We start from the raw sequence: 16,115 nt of genomic DNA, 5'->3' as shown, positions 1-16,115 counted from the left end.
TTCTGTACTTTGCAACTCAATTGGATTGCAAAAAGAGAAGGGTTGATAGGCTGTAGTACAAGAAACCGCTTTCCCATTGCTTGATTGTAGCAATGAGGGGTTGCCCCATGAAATGGCCTGACTGGTGACATTGGGAATGACTATCATCATAGGGCTTGCTAGAAAAGACTTCTATTTTGGAAGACCGGTAAGACTTTATGATCTTTAGGGGTTTTCCCAGCTCTGAAGCTTAAAAAATTTCCAGTGTCTCTAAGACAGAAGAGACATGGTAGCTACCAGTGGACATCTAGGAGTCTCCATTGTTGGTAACTTCATGTGTTCTATACAAGTTATACAAGTGTTTTTTTTTAAATGTGTGTGTGTGTGTGTGTGTGTGTGTGTGTGATGTGCATGTATATGAGGTTATGCATACCCATATGTGTGTATGTGGAGGCGAGAGGTTGATGCTTTTTGTCTTACTCTATTGCTCCCCAGCTTAGTTTTTGAGACCAAGTGTCTCACTGAACCTGGATCTCACCATTTCTGCCAGACTGGCTGGCCTACTGGGAAGCCCTGAGATGGGATGTGCCTGCCTCTGCCTCTCAGGGCTGAGGTTACAGACACTTTCTGTTGCATCTGGTTTTTATGAAGGTGCCAGGGAGCCAAATCCAGGCCCTCATGCTTACTCAGTCAGCACTTTGCCCAGGGAGCTATCTTCCCAGTCCTGCTTTCAAGTTGTTTTAAAGCCTGGTTTTGTATCATGCCTAGTCCTTTCCTGCACAGTTTATACAGTGCTATCTTATTTTGTGAGACAGTATGTACTTCTTGGCCCTTGATTCGCTCTTGTGGTTTTCAAACACTTCTCAATGGGAGGTACCCTGGGCTCTTCATCAGCGTATGAGGTTTATTGGTGCCTTTACCGTTCTCCACTGGAATCATGGTTCCTGCTTGTAGTTTGATGTCATCCAGCCTTTGTCTACTCTAGTAGTTCTATACAGTTCACAGATGTGTCCGGAGAGAGCTCAAGATGTTGAGAGGGAAGGTTTGCCAGAACTACAATGAGATCATGTGGCACAGCCAAGAATAAAAAGTCAAAAATCTGGCTCTATGTCCTTTTCCTAATGACTAGACACCACTCCCTCCATGGAGCATTTTTTTAAAAAAAAATGTCTTAAAGGGGCATGGATTGATAATTGGCCTACAAAACCAAGAAAAGCTTTTCTTTTGGGTAATGGCACAGCCTTCTTTGCTGCTTCCTTGACTCTTGGGGCTTTCAATCTTCCCCAGGGCATAAAGTCTCCTTTGATCCTTATTTCTCTCTCTCTAGTTTTCCTTGGCAAGACTTTTCTGAATTCTGTAGGCAGAGGTGTATTGTGCTAATAGTTGTTTAAGAGAGATAAAATTCCCAACAATATAAAATATGCTTAAGTGACAGACACTGCAGTGGGAGACTCCCTGAAGCTCATACCTACTTGATGTCTCTCTTGAGATCACAGAGGAGGGGAACTTCAAACAGAGGCATTTTTTTTCTGTCTGTGTCTTGTCTCGCCTGAATTTCCAGAGACGTCTCTTGATCTTTCAGCCTAGACTGTCTAGAACTCATCCCTTTGCTTATGTTTCTTCTTCTCCTCTTTCCAGAGAGCCATGTCATTGCCATATATCTCTTAAGCATCTCAGAGCACTTACTACATTCCACGGATTATGCTGGCTTGAGAAAGTAGAGTCATTCATGTATTTGTTATTTCCCCAAAGAGCTAATTTGGTGTGTGTTTGTGGTGAGAGAGGGAGCCAGAGATGATAAACACTCAAAAGTTAAAACAAAACAAAAGGCATTTAGGCTTTCTTAGGGCAAGCAGAGAGGAGAGGGTAGTTTATCCAGTGACTTGCTGCTAGTCCTTTCATACATTTTCCTTAGGTGAAAGGTCTATAACTCTAGGAGGGAAGCACCTCCAAACTCAGTATTTTCCAGTTCCAGGAGACAATTACTTATAGAGAGAACTGGTTTCTTTGTAGGTATGGGACAGCATGAAATTTTATCATCCTGACTGTGTTTTTCTTTCTTCTCTGAGTCCCAATAGTCACACAGTTCAGGGCTGGAGAGGTGACTTCATGATTAAAAAAAAAACTGGCTGATCTTCCAGAGGATCTGGATTTAATTCCTAGCACACATACAGTAGTCCACAAATATCTGTAACTCCAGTTGCAGTGAATCTAATGCCCTCTTCTGGCCTCTGCAGACAGTACACTGTGGTACACATACACACATGAGACAAATCACCACACACATATAAAAAATAATAAAAATGTAAATAAAATACTCATATAGTTGAACCAGTTTCATCCAGTATTTATGTTCTCCCAGTTGGTTGCTGAAAGCAATGTGTGCACATGTTCAACTCTTCAGAGTGCAGCTCACACTAAAGGCATTTTTATCTTATGACTCTATTTTCACTTTATGACCTTATGATAACTGAAACAAAATTTCACAAAACCTTTATAATGCATTTCTTTCTATGATTTTATTTTCATCTTTAATTCCATTGTGGCCTATTTTTAAGTGGTGTTTATAAGTCATGGAATAGGGTTCAGACCTTTCCTTGTATTCTCCTACCAGTTTGAGAAATGCTGATCCAATCTTTTCCCCAAATATTTCCAGATACAGAATCAGGCTTCCAGAGGAGTCCTGTGCTGTCACTGAGGAGATCAGAGCTTCTTTTTCAGCTGAGCTTCAGCCCTCGGTACATTCTGCCCCTTGTCCTATACGTCCAGCTATTACAATCAGGCTGAGCAGCCTAATAAGTCTTATGTTCAACTTATTTGAAAAGAAATGTTCCTTTGAAAGCTCCTTACTCACTTATGGTTGGTCATTTGCTTTTTGACACCCCCAGGAGGCTTGGTGTCCATTCTTCAATGGCTGAAATGAAGTTAGACCACTACAATTAGAAATGCACCCTGAAGCACTGGACAATTGAAGGGAAGAGTTCTAAAATGTGTTCAGCCGAACTGAACAAACGCCCCAATTCCCTCTTTCACTTCTGCAATGGAAAATCTGGCCCAGATTCTGCTCCATATTGATTTTGCTCAAAGGTGGCAAGTGACAACAGTCATTACATAAATGACATGAGAAAACAGTGTACTTTCCCTATGGTATTTAGCACACTCCACAGATGGCAGCGACCTCACTCAGTCCAAAGAAGAAACAAGTGAAATCACTCAATTACTTTCATTGGGTAGAGGCAATGGGCCTCTCCCTATATTCCTAGAAGAAAAAAAGCACTGCTATGCACGGACAATTTCTTCACAACAGAGTTCCAGTCACCTCTTGTTTTCTTAAGCGAGTATTATTGAAAGATTAGTCTTCTGTTTATGGTTACATTGCCAAGTATCCAAGGCAGAACTCCCTTCCTCATCCAGAGTTAATCGAACTGAAGTTGACAAGGCATTACCAAGGCCCTGGCTCTATGAGATCACAAGAATTACTCCATTGGTACCACTTAGGAAGAAACTTTTGTGAAAGAAGTCAGGATGGACTGGCAAAAGTCATTTGACTTGGGATGTGGTGGTTGAGATCCAGTAGACAAAGACTTTATTATAATTGCATTCTATAATGACAAAGATTAATTGTTGTGCAGGAGGTGTGCATGATGGTGGAGCCTGGTGTTGAAGAATGACCCAAGACATTAATTTTCCTTATGCAAATTTAAACTCAAGTGCCAGTCCTTGAAGGGAAGTCTTGGGAAGGCTATCAACATTGGGAGTGAATTCCTTCAGATATGTTGGTATTGACAATCTCCATCTCACATTCTTTTGGATTTGTATTCTACAGAATTTTAAGAAAAAATATGAATATTTAACCAAATTTATGAAGATAAGCTAATTAAGAATTGGTTACTAATTTCTGTTTTCATATTCTTATTTTAACAGAGCCCTTTGTCATGTAAGTTGGTTTTATTTTTAAGATAGTTTCATTTTTAAAAAGGGAGAAAAAAAATAACACAGAAAGCTTTCCCCTATGTTTTTCTATCCCATCTAGTACTCACCATGTGTTAGTCGACTATTTTCATTTTCTGCTCTTCAGTTTCTGGCTGTGATGTCTTACATTTACTTCTTTTACTTAGAATTTTGGCAGTTACCCTTGGAGTCCTTACTCTTTCTAAGGTGTAAGTCCTTTGATAATAGAAGGACAAGGACAAGCGTGTCACCCACAGAATTTAACTGAGGTTGTTTGCATGTGCACAGCCTGAAGGTGATTTACAGAAGCACAACAGCTTATTATATTAGTGGCAACACCACCGAAGAAAGTGACATGCACTAATTACAGTGAGTTTCCAAGTGCAGCAGCCATGCCGTGTCCGGAAGGCATCTTTCTATGGGCTGCCTCTCTATCTTCCATGTCTTACACTCTTGCCAGCCCCTCTTCCTAACAGTCCTTGATCATTGGAGAGATGATGTCTTAGTTAGGAGAGGGCGAACTCTACTGTTACATATTCTCAGCATTTTAAGCAGTTATGAATCTGTACTAGCTGCTGCCTACCACAAGAAGCAGCTTTTTTTGACAAAGGCTGAGGGGAGTGCTTACCTACAGATATAAACATGACTATTTAGGAAGTAGCTTGACTGTAAGTTAGAAAAACAACAGTGCTTGTTACCTTCAGGTCCATGAAGCCCCTAGGCACCAACTGTTGACCAGATTTATAGAACAAGACATGAGTTTCTTCCCATGGAGTGAGTCTCACAACCACTCAGAAATCAATTTATTACCCACCCCAAGTGGTCAGGAATTACCAGCACAACTAACCTAAGGTAGATAGTCTACCATGATGTGCCCACATATGAGATAAACTAATTTAGAGGATCCCTTACAGGCATGCACAGTTGTTGTTTCCTAGGTAACTTTAGAGTTCAGCACACAGACAACATTAACCAACCCAACCACAATCCTTATTTAAAGGTGACATGATTGTTTGTGAAGAATCCAAAGGAGTCCACCAAAAATCTTCTAGAACTAAGTCTTAACAGCATCACTAGAAATAAGGTAAACATATACAAATTAGTTGTATTTTAAACATAATAGCAATTACTACATGACATGGAAATCAATAGTACAATGCCTTTTCAGCTGTACGAAAGAATATTTAAGTATAAATCTACCAGAATGTGAACAAGACTTACAGACTAAAAAGTACAAATTTATGGTGAAATCAATGAAAGCTCTAAGTATGTGGTGCATTTTACAGCTGTCCTGGGAAATTGATGGTGATTCTTAATAACCTTGTCATGGTAGGACCAGTGGGATAGATCAATGGCTTAAAGTGCTTGCTACAAAGACTAACAATCTGAGTTTCAACCCTAGAACACACATGGCAGATGGAGAGAACTGACTTGTGTAAGTTGTCCTTCTACTTCTACACACTGTAGCATGTTTCCCTCTTGCAAAACAAATAGACAAAATTAAAAGTATAGAAAGCTTATGATGCTTTTGACATATGATCAAGCTATTGCATTTCTGGACATTTATTCCAGAGAAATGAAAACTTAACTTATTACACAAAAGCCTGCATGTCAATGTTTGTAGCAATATTTGCAAGTGAAGGATGGAGCAGATTGTGGTCCATCCACACCAAGGGACACTGCTCAGCATCAAAATGAGCAGAGTGTTGATAAGTGCAACAACCTTGATGCATCTCTAGAGAACAGCGTTGAGCAGAAAAGACTTTAGTCTTCACACTGTGGTTTCATTTACATGACACATGTTGTAGTCAGAGTAATGGAAACGGAGAGCAATTCAGATTGCAGTGTAAAGGCAAGTCAGTGTCCTGATTATGATATTATACTACAATTTTTCATGATGATGCTTTTGTGGGAAACAGGAAAGGATATACAGAACTTCATGTCATTTTCTTAAACCTGTATAAAAATGTCTATTTGTCCTAAAAGGAAATCTCATTAAAATGAGTTTTACACTGGGTTTCTAATTCACCCAAATGTTCAGTTTCTAATTGTTTTAGAGTTAGTTTGTGTTATATAGTGTGTGATGCCAGATACCCATAGGCTTGGGAATGTTGGAGGGAGGGAGGCAGTAGGAGAGAGAGAGAGATGGAGGGAGAGAGGAAAGAGAGTGGGGAGAGGGAGAGGGAGACAGAGGGAAGAAGAGAGAGACAAATAGACATAGAGAGAAAGAGAAAGCAATGAAGAAAAAATAAGGAAGGAAAGAGAAGAGAACAGATCCTTATTAACAAATTACTCCGCAGAACCACCATACTGAGTTCTGTGTATCAGAGACCTACATTTCTTTTTAAAAATCTAAGTCTTAGAGTATGAAGACACCACATTTTTTTTTTAGTTTAGAGAACCAGACAGAAACATGGCTGTATTTGTGAGACACCTTAACCTGGAGGCATCTCTGTGTGTCCCTTCTCCATTACATAATTTGAGAGGCAGTATCAGGGCATGTTCGTTCTTCATACTCCCCTCTGCCCTCTTTCTCCCATTCACCTAACGGAGAGGCTAAATCCAGGCTTTAATGGGGGGGGGGGGAGAACAAGCCCACACTGATTGGCAAACAACACAGTCACTGAGTCAACCACAGACATCCCCGAGTGGTATATGTCTTTACAGCCTTACTCTCAGTGACTCTTTGTCAGGAGTGAAGGCTCTTAGTGGCCTGACAAGCTCTAGGCTACAGATATTCTGAGGAGGCTTTTCAATTCAAAGATTTTTGTGGGGTTCCCTACTTCACCCTTGTACTTTCAATGTTACTCATTATCCAATCTTGATAATAAAAAATCCCTTCCAAGAAGTTTTCCATGCTACAGATATGAAATATATTTATTTTACTTACATTTGTTTTAATGGATACATTAAATAATAAAATTTGTACACATTAATGGGATACAATGGAATGCTTCAGTGAATGCACACACATGCTAATATTTAAATTGGATAGCTTCAAGTAGAAGAATCAAATACATACTTATCGTTCTGCCAATGTTCGACATCCTTAGCCACAGGGAAATGCCAATCAAAACTACTGTGAGATTCCATCTTACACCTGTCAGAATAGCTAAGATCAATAACATAATTGACAGTTCATGCTGGCCAGGATGTGGAACAAAAGGTACACTCTTCCATTTCTGGTGAGAGTGCAAATTTGCAATGCCACTACGAAATTCAGTATGATGGTTCCTCAGAAAGATGGGGATTGATCTATTACAAGATCCAGCTATGCCTCTCTTGGACATACACTCAAAGAATGCTTCACCCTATTCCAATGACACTTGCTCAACCATCTTCATTGCTAGAAATTTGGAACCTAGATGTCCCTCAACAGAAGAATGGATAAAGAAAATGTGGTATGTTTATAAAACCGAATATTACTCAGCTGTTAAAAACAACATCTTTAAATTTAAAGGTAAATGGATGGATCTGAAAAAATTATCCTTAGTGAGGTAACCCAGACACAGAAAGTACACATTCACTTGTATGTGGATGTTAGATGTTCATTCACTGATAACCAAGCTATGTTCTATATAATCACAGAGGTTAGATATAGAATATGGAACTAGCGAGGAGGGATGGATCTACCTAGGAAGGGGAAATAGAATAGATAGTTATAGATGGACAGGGACTATAATGGGAGGATCAAATGAGGGAGGGAAGGTAAGGGGGGGAAAGGAGGGACTATGGGGTGGAACAGCTAAAACTAAGGACCTTCTGATGGGTTACATGGAAATCAAGTACAATAGAAACTTTCTTAAATACATACATATATAAAGTTGATCTAAATTACCAAAATAATACTGCACACAGAGCTCCAATTGGACATTTCTTGTCACCAAATTAACCTTTCAATACTGAGAATGGATAATATCTAGTTGAATTGTTGGCCAATAGGGTCCCATGGGAATCCTCAAAGGCTAATGCCAAGGCTATTGATTGTTCTCTACAAACTGATGGTAAGGCCCTATTGCTACAAACAACACAAAAAAAAATTCATTGAACATGGAACAGTTGAGCTGGTCTCTACCTAGAATCTTCATCCCTATGAACTGGTACTTAACGGTACTGGAAGATACTCTGTATGCTATCGAAGGAGAAAGGTAAACACTAACCCAGCTACACATTCTTGATCTACAATGGTGGTCTATCTGCAAGATACACTGGGATAATAGTGGCACAAATCTTGTGGTAGGTAACCAACCAAAATCTAGCTTTATTTATAGCTCACTTCATGAGATGAAACCCATACCCAAAGCTTCTTGGGTGACCAAGAACCTGAGACTAGATAGGACAGGGACCTAGGGGAAAACCAAATAATATGTTCTGCTAAAGGAATGTAGCAACAAAATGACTCCTAATGACACTCTCACTGATCATACTTCCTCTGCTATTATCAGAGAAGCTTCTTCCTGCAGCAAATGGGACCAAATGCAAAGACCTAAAGCCAGAAGGTGTGCAGAGAACCACAGACCTTGGCACACTCAGACCTAAATGAGATGTCCCCATCAAAACTCTTCCTGCAGGAGCTGAGGAAGAGGAGATGGAGGACATCAAGGAGCCAGGTCTCTAAACTCACCATGACGACAGCTATGTGAACTCATGGACACTATCTATCATGGCATGCACAGGGCCTGCATGGATCTGTACCAGATGGGGTCCTAGAAGGGAGAGAAAAGTGGATACATAGGCCTGTCTCTAATCCAGAAGCTAGCTACTGGTAAATGAGAAATTAGTTTTTCCCAAGGGAGTCTCACTGGGGGTGGGGTGGGAGGTGATACAAGGCTTAAGAGCAGGCCTCATGCTCAGCGGGAGATGGCCAACACAAATGAACTCAAAGGCATCTTGTCCAAGTCCTGCGTCTCTTCAGTTGTGTCAGGGCATTTTCTAATTTTGCCTTACAAGCCTTTGGCATGTATATTATGGTGTTCAGTGTTGTGTTTATATGGGATTCCTGTGTATGCGAACGTGTTTGTCTCTGCATCTACACGTGTTTCCTGTGTTTTTCCTTTAGCTCTTTTGTTATTTGTTTGTTTTGTCTTATTCTTGTTTGGCTTTGTTTTATCTTATTTTATTATTATTCTTTACATGCCTGTTTATTTTCTAATGAGGGACAGAGAGAGGGTGGATCCAGATGGGAGGGGAAGTGGGGAGGAACTGGGAGGCGTTGAAGAAGGGGAAACTCCAATCAGAATACATTGCATGAACAAAATCTATTTTCAATAAAAGGAAAAAAATAAACTAGGCTAAACATGTCAATCTCCATCAACAATAATCAGTTCTCAATGGAGAAATATTTAAGTTATTTCTTCTGGCTTTTTGAAATGTAAAGCTACCTATGGTCACTGACTATGCAATAGCACATCAGAACTCTGACTCCCAGCTGCAGTTTACCTCTGATTGCTTAAGCTCTAACCATACTAGCTTGTTTTGTATCTATTGCTTTCTTCTCAACTTCCATGGAATCGACTGTCTCTGGATTCCATATGAATGGGATTATGGGATGGGTTTGTATCTTTCTCTTGCTGATTTATTTCATGTAGCATATAGGTTTTTAGTCCGTCCCTCTTGTTACAAATAACATACTTTAGTTCTTTTTTGTGGATGTTTAGTCTTCCATTATGTTCATCTACCACACTTGCTGTACTTTTTGTATCCTTCATCGATGGAGGGTCATTTGCCTCCGTGCCCATTTCTGGGTCATTGTGACCAGTTCTGTGTGGCATGTGTAAATGTATCTGTCTTTGACAAACTCATTTCCTTTGGACATAAGTTTTACAGTCAACACTCTGTTATTTACATTTTTGTAGGAGAACCTTCTGGAAACTCTAAGATTTCTATTCTAAGTCAGTTGGAGAATTGTGTCCCAGGCCTTCTCACTGTACAGAATGAGGCCAAATCAGAAACTCATATGTGTGCCCAGAAACAGAAAAGAAAAGAAGACATTAGAATGACCAGACTGTTGTCAGGGACTCTCTGAGGCACTGAGACAGACAATGAGCTAAGGAGAACAGACAAGAGTGGACAGAAGCATTGGGATCAAGGATAACGTTTCAGCAGTGAAGCTACCTGGCATTTTCAGGGCTGTGGCTGCTTGCCACAGCCAGCCCCACTGAAAGCCACATATCAGACTTTGTAGGAAGGCCAAGATAGTAGAGTTTAAAGCAGAGCTCCAAGAAATGCTCCACTTGAAACATTGTTTACTTTTGTCATTAGGAGCTTAAGAGAAGCAAGTACAGGCAGGGAAGCAATGACCTAATATCTTTGCAGAAAGTGGGGCTTTGCGAAGTGGGCTTTTCTTGCTAATCCTCGAGGGAAATGAGGTTTATTTATGGTGTCAGATGAGAACAAGGCATTAATGGTAAAAGATTTTACATGACTCTGTTTTTCAGGGAAATCATTTGTTTACAAAGCTGACTCAATCAAACCCCAAGGTATTTAATATAGTCCAGATTTGAATGCCACCTGAATTTTCACCCAATTTTCAACTAGAGGAAGTAATTATGATGGAGTATATACACTGATGTAAAAAGATGGAGACTATGAGTATTTCCTTACCCAGATAAGAATCTTGTAATTAGTTCATCCTTAGTCCAAGGACAGAATGGGACAGCTCAGTACATTTCTTCACCCCCAGCTTGACCCAGATTGCATGGTGATGGCACTAGCCAAAGCTGCCCAGTTGTTTCGCTTGCTAACTCAGAGTAACAGACCTCAGACTGAGAGATAATTAGGGAAGTTAGCCTAAAGTTCATTTACATGAAAAGGATTATGGTTAGTTTTAGTGTTTTTCTTTCTTCCTCTCTAAAACGATATGTCACATATGGACCAAAAGAGTTCTAATTTTTGTTTTGTTTCATTTTTAGACAGGATCTTGCTATATGTAGCTCATGATGGCTGTAAACTTGTAGTCCTCCTGCCTCAGATTCCTAAGTGTCAGAATCACAAATGTGTGCCATCACACCTGGATAACTCATTACTTTTCAAAATGTCTGCATAGTTCATTATATTTGATTCTAGTGAAAATAATTCTGTGATTCATGTGGAGAATACTATTATTTGTATTTGTGATGTTTTTACAATCCTATCTTCATTGTCTAGAATAATGTTTTATTATTAACTCTTCATACATTATCATATATTTGCTCATATTTATCCCAATTAGTGTCAACTATTTTCTTCTAGCCAGATGGTTCCTTTTTTCTTAGTTCTCCTTCTAATACATACAAACACCACTGCTACTGCCTCTGTGTCTCAATTCCCAGCTCAGGAGAATAGCCCCTGCTCAAGTGCAGGCCATTTTATCCAGAAGTATAGGTAGGTTTCCTGCCTGTAGAACTCCCACTACCTTTGTTTCCAAAGACAGAATCCTCCACCATTTGTTTACCACCCACTGCGATTGCTTTGTCCCTGCTGCCAACTTGAGACGTCCCCTGCTCAGCTGAGGACCATACCAGACAGAAGATCAGGTAGGCAAATTCAGGCTGAGAGTCCCTGCTAGACCAGAGGCTTCACCATCTACCAGAACTCCAAATAGGTAAACAGGTTACCTGCACTCAGAGCTCATCCACTCTCTTGCTATCCCCTTCCCAGTCCTCCCTCCCATCCCACCTCTGACCCTACCTCCATACTTCAATTCTTATCACCATGTCTAGCATCTAACTCAGGCAGAGACCACCTGCTTGACCAAAGACCACACCAGTAAAGCCTCTAGAAGACCATGTAGGCTGCTTGCCTGTAGACCACCTCCATTCTCAGGGTCTGTCCCAGGACACTATACCTAATCCTCTCTCCTGACATTCTAGAGGTCTCCCAGCCCCCAAACCAAATAGAAACCTTGTGGTTATCAAGAGGTGACACCAACTGCCAGAAGTCCTGTCCCTAACTTGGGCACAGAGGCCATACAAACCAGAAAACTGCAGAGGAAACAGAATCTAAGGAACAGCAGCAGCAGCAGCAGCAACAACAACAACGACACCATCCAACAAAGACAACCTCAGAAATGGTTACCTAGAAACATAGTCATTCAAATCAAGATGCCTAGATAGCAGCGTAAGAACACAAACGACAACAGACAGGACAATATATCACCACCAGGGCCCAGCTATCCTGCTACAGCAAGCTCTGAATATTCCAACAAGCTGAGGCACAAAAAAGTCCTTAAACTTTATTGAGATAATCGAGGTCCTCAAAGAAGAAGTGAATAAATCCCTTAAAGAAAATGAGGAAAAGAGAAACAAGAAAAACAGGAGGAGTGAATAAATCCCTTAAAGAAAACAAAAAACTTTTCTTGGACAGGGATAGCATGAGGACAAGATGTAGCTATGAGTGTCTCCCAGTTTCAATGGCAGATCTGGTAGGATTCATCACCAGAGGATTTAGATTTAATAAGGCTTACAAGATTAGGATTTTAGTTACTGTGCCCAAAGATTGAGTTACCATTGTTTCTGAACTAAGTTTCTGTTGTGTTTGCCTTCACATGGTGGCTCATCTGGGTTCAAGAATGAAAGGTATGGCTGCAAAGTGTGGGATTGCCTGAAGTGTACCACAAAGGCCATGGGGGATTTGAAGCACGGGGTTGCGTGGTAGCAACCCACCAGTGGGAACTTAGCGAACTGGGTGGAGAGATTGTGGAGTTCTGAGTCATTCTCCACGAGATAAAAACAGGTTGGCCATTGCATGGTTGGTCAGGCCCCACAGGTCTGAGAGTTGATGGCACAAGTGTGGGAATGTGCTGGTACATCTTTTTAAATATTTCCCACAACATGTGGCACCCAATGAGTTGGGCAAGAATCCACTAGAAATGTAAGATTATTCACCTGATAGTTAGAGTTTTACTTTTTTTCTTTTTTTCTTTTTCTTTTCTTTTTTTGTTTTTAAAGTGAGTATCTGGGTAGTGCTGAGATGAGTCAGAATCATGTGAACTCAAGTGCAGGAAGTGAAGCATAGAAAGCAGGCTCTGAGGTCCCCTGCTGTGGGATGTAAAGGCTGCTCTGAATCAAAGGGCTGTAGAATGCAAGTTGCCAACATTTGGGGGCAGAGACTGATTGAACTGTGAATTTATAAAATTGAATTTATTTGCTTTAAGAGAGATTTATATACAGATTTTGTCTGAATAACATGGAGAATTACACCCGTGGTTCAGAGGTAGGATACGGAAAATTAGTCACTGACTTCAAGTAGAGTTCTCTGGTAGGGACAGTGAACAGGTATTAATAAAAAATATCTGTGGCTCGAGGCAGAGAGCTGAACAGATAGATGGTATAACAAGATGGCTGCTCTAGACAGAGAGTTCAACAGTTGCCCGAGCTAGTACCTCAAGTACGATATTGAAAAGATAAAGAGAAAGGGGGCAGCCCTGTCTAGTCCCTGATTTTAGTGGGATTGCTTCAAGTTTCTCTCTATTTAGTTTGATGCTGGCTACCGGTTTGCTGTATATTGCTTTTACTATGTTTAGCTATGGGCCTTGAATTCCTGTTCTTTCCAATACTTTAAGCATGAATGGATGCTGAATTTTGTCAAATGCTTTTTCAGCATCCAATGAAATGAACATGTGGTTTTCTTCTTTGAGTTTGTTTATGTAGTGGATTGCATTGATGGATTTCCGTATACTGAACCAACCCTGCATCCCTGGGATAAAACCTACTTGACCATGGTGGATGATCGTTTTGATGTGTTCTTGGATTCGGTTGGCAAGAATTTTATTGAGTATTTTTGCATCGATGTTCATAAGGGAAATTGGTCTGAAGTTCTCTTTCTTTGTTGGATCTTTGTGTGGTTTTGGTATCAGCGTAATTGTAGAAGGAATTGGGTAGTGTTCCTTCTGTTTCTATTTTGTGGAATACTTTGAAGAGTATTGGTGTTAAGTCTTCTTTGAAGGTCTGATAGAATTCTGCACTGAAACCATCTGGTCCTGTGCTTTTTTTGGTTGGAAGACTTTCTATGACTCCTATTTCTTTAGGCATTATGGGACTGTTTAGATGATCTATTTGGTCCTGATTTAATTTTGGTATTTGGTATCTGTCAAGGAAATTGTCCATTTCCTCCAGATTCTCCAGTTGTGTTGAGTATAGGCTCTTGTAGTAGGATCTAATGATTTTTTGGATTTCCTCAGTTTCTGTTGTTAGTTATATCCCCCTTTTCATTTTTAAGTTTATTAATTTGGATACTTTCTCTGTGCCCTTTGGTCAGTCTGGCTAAGGGCTTATCTAGCCTGTTGATTTTCTCAAAGAACCAGCTCCTGGATTCATTGATTCTTTGTATGGTTCTCGTTGTTTCCACTTGATTGATTTCAGCCCTGAGTTTGATGATTTCCTGTCTTCTACTCTTCCTGGGTGAATTGGTTTCTTTTTGTTCCAGGACTTTCAGGTGTGTCGTTAAGCTGCTAGTGTATGCTCTCTCCATTTTCTTTTTGGAGGCACTCAGGGCTATGAGTTTTCCTCTTAGCACTGCTTTCATTGTGTCCCAAAGATTTGGGTATGTTGTGCCTTCATTTTCATTAAATTCTAAAAAGTCTCTGATTTCTTTCTTTATTTCTTCTTTGGCCAAGGTGTCATCGAGTAGAGTATTATTCAGCCTCCATGTGTATGTGGGCTTTCTGTTGTTTTTGTTGCTATTGAAAACCACTCTTACACCATAGTGATATGATAGGAGGCATGGGATTAGTTCGATCATCTTATATTTGTGGAGGTCTGCCTTGTGACCAATTATATGGTCGATTTTGGAGAAGGTACTATGAGGTGCTGAGAAAAAGGTATATTCTTTTGCTTTAGGGTGAAATGTTCTATAAATATAAAAATATGGAACGCTTCACGAATTTGCGTGTCATCCTTGTGCAGGGGCCATGCTAATCTTCTCTGTATCGTTCCAATTTTAGTATATGTGCTGCCGAAGCGAGCACCACAAAAATCTCTTAAAGAATTACAGAAAAACACAAACAAGAAAGTGAAGAAGCTAAGAAAAACCATCCAGGATCTAAAATCAGAAGTAGAAAAAACTAAGAAATCACAAAGGGAGACAACTTTGGAGATAGAAAACTTTGAGAAGAAATCAGGGGCCATAGATGCAAATATCAACAACAGAATACAGGAGATGGAAGAAAGAATCTAAGATGCCGAAGATACCATAGAAACCATTGACTCAACAGTCAAAGAAAATGCAAAATGCAAAAAGCTTGCATTCCAGAACATCCAGGAAATCCAGGACACAATGAGAAGACCAAACCTAAGGATTATAGGTAGAGATGAGAGTGAAGATTTACAGCTGAAAGGTCTTCAACAAAATTATGGAAGAAAACTTTCCCAAACTTAGAGAGATGCCCATGAATATACAAGAAGCCTACAGAACTCCAAACAGACTGTACCTGAGCAGAAATACCTCTTGCCACATAATAATCAAAACCCCAAATGTACTAAACAAAGAAAGAATATTAAAGGCAGCAAGAGAAAAAGGCCAAGTATCATATAAAGGAAGACCTATCAGAATCACACCAGACTTCTCACCAGAGATCATGAAAGCTAGAAGATCCTGGGCAGATCTCATGCAGACTCTAAGTGAACATAAATGTCAGTCAAGACTATTATACCCAGCAAAACTCTCAATCACAATAGATGCAGAAACTAAGATATTCCATGACAAAACCAAATTTACACAATATCTTTCTACAAACCCTACTCTACAAAGAATAGTAGGAGGAAAACTCCAATACAAGGAGGGAAACGACACCCTAGAAAAAGCAAGATAGTTACCTTCTTTCATCAAACCCAAAAGAAGATAACCACTCAAATATAAAAATAACATTGAAAATGACAGGAAATAATAATCACTATTCCTTAATATCTCTTAACGTCAATGGACTCAACTCCCCAATAAAAATACATAGAATAACAGACTGGATAAGGAAAGAGGACCCTACATTTTGCTGCATGTACGCAACACACCTCAATGTCAAAGACAAAAACTACCTTAGAGTAAAAGGCTGGAAGACAATTTTACAAGCCAATGGTCTCGGGAAACGAGCCAGAGTAGCCATTCTAATATCAGATAAAATTGACTTTCAACCTAAAGTCGTCAAAAGAGATACATAAGGACACTTCTTGCAGGTCAAAGGAAAAATCCACCTAGAAAAACTTTCAATTCTG

The 16,115-nt window shown here is 39.9% G+C and overlaps 1 non-coding gene across 1 annotated transcript; it reads right to left on the bottom strand.

Annotated features, from left to right (window-relative positions):
• Positions 1 to 14,768: 14,768 nt before the first annotated feature.
• LOC127682015 (U6 spliceosomal RNA) lies at positions 14,769 to 14,875 on the bottom strand. Its single transcript, XR_007977318.1, has one exon. It is a non-coding gene; the product is annotated as a U6 spliceosomal RNA (small nuclear RNA).
• Between the last annotated feature and the right edge of the window lie 1,240 nt (positions 14,876 to 16,115).

This window comes from Apodemus sylvaticus, chromosome 3 (genome assembly GCF_947179515.1).
Source record: "Apodemus sylvaticus chromosome 3, mApoSyl1.1, whole genome shotgun sequence".
NCBI classification, from domain to species: domain Eukaryota; kingdom Metazoa; phylum Chordata; class Mammalia; order Rodentia; family Muridae; genus Apodemus; species Apodemus sylvaticus.
This window is presented reverse-complemented; position numbering and strand designations above follow the sequence as displayed.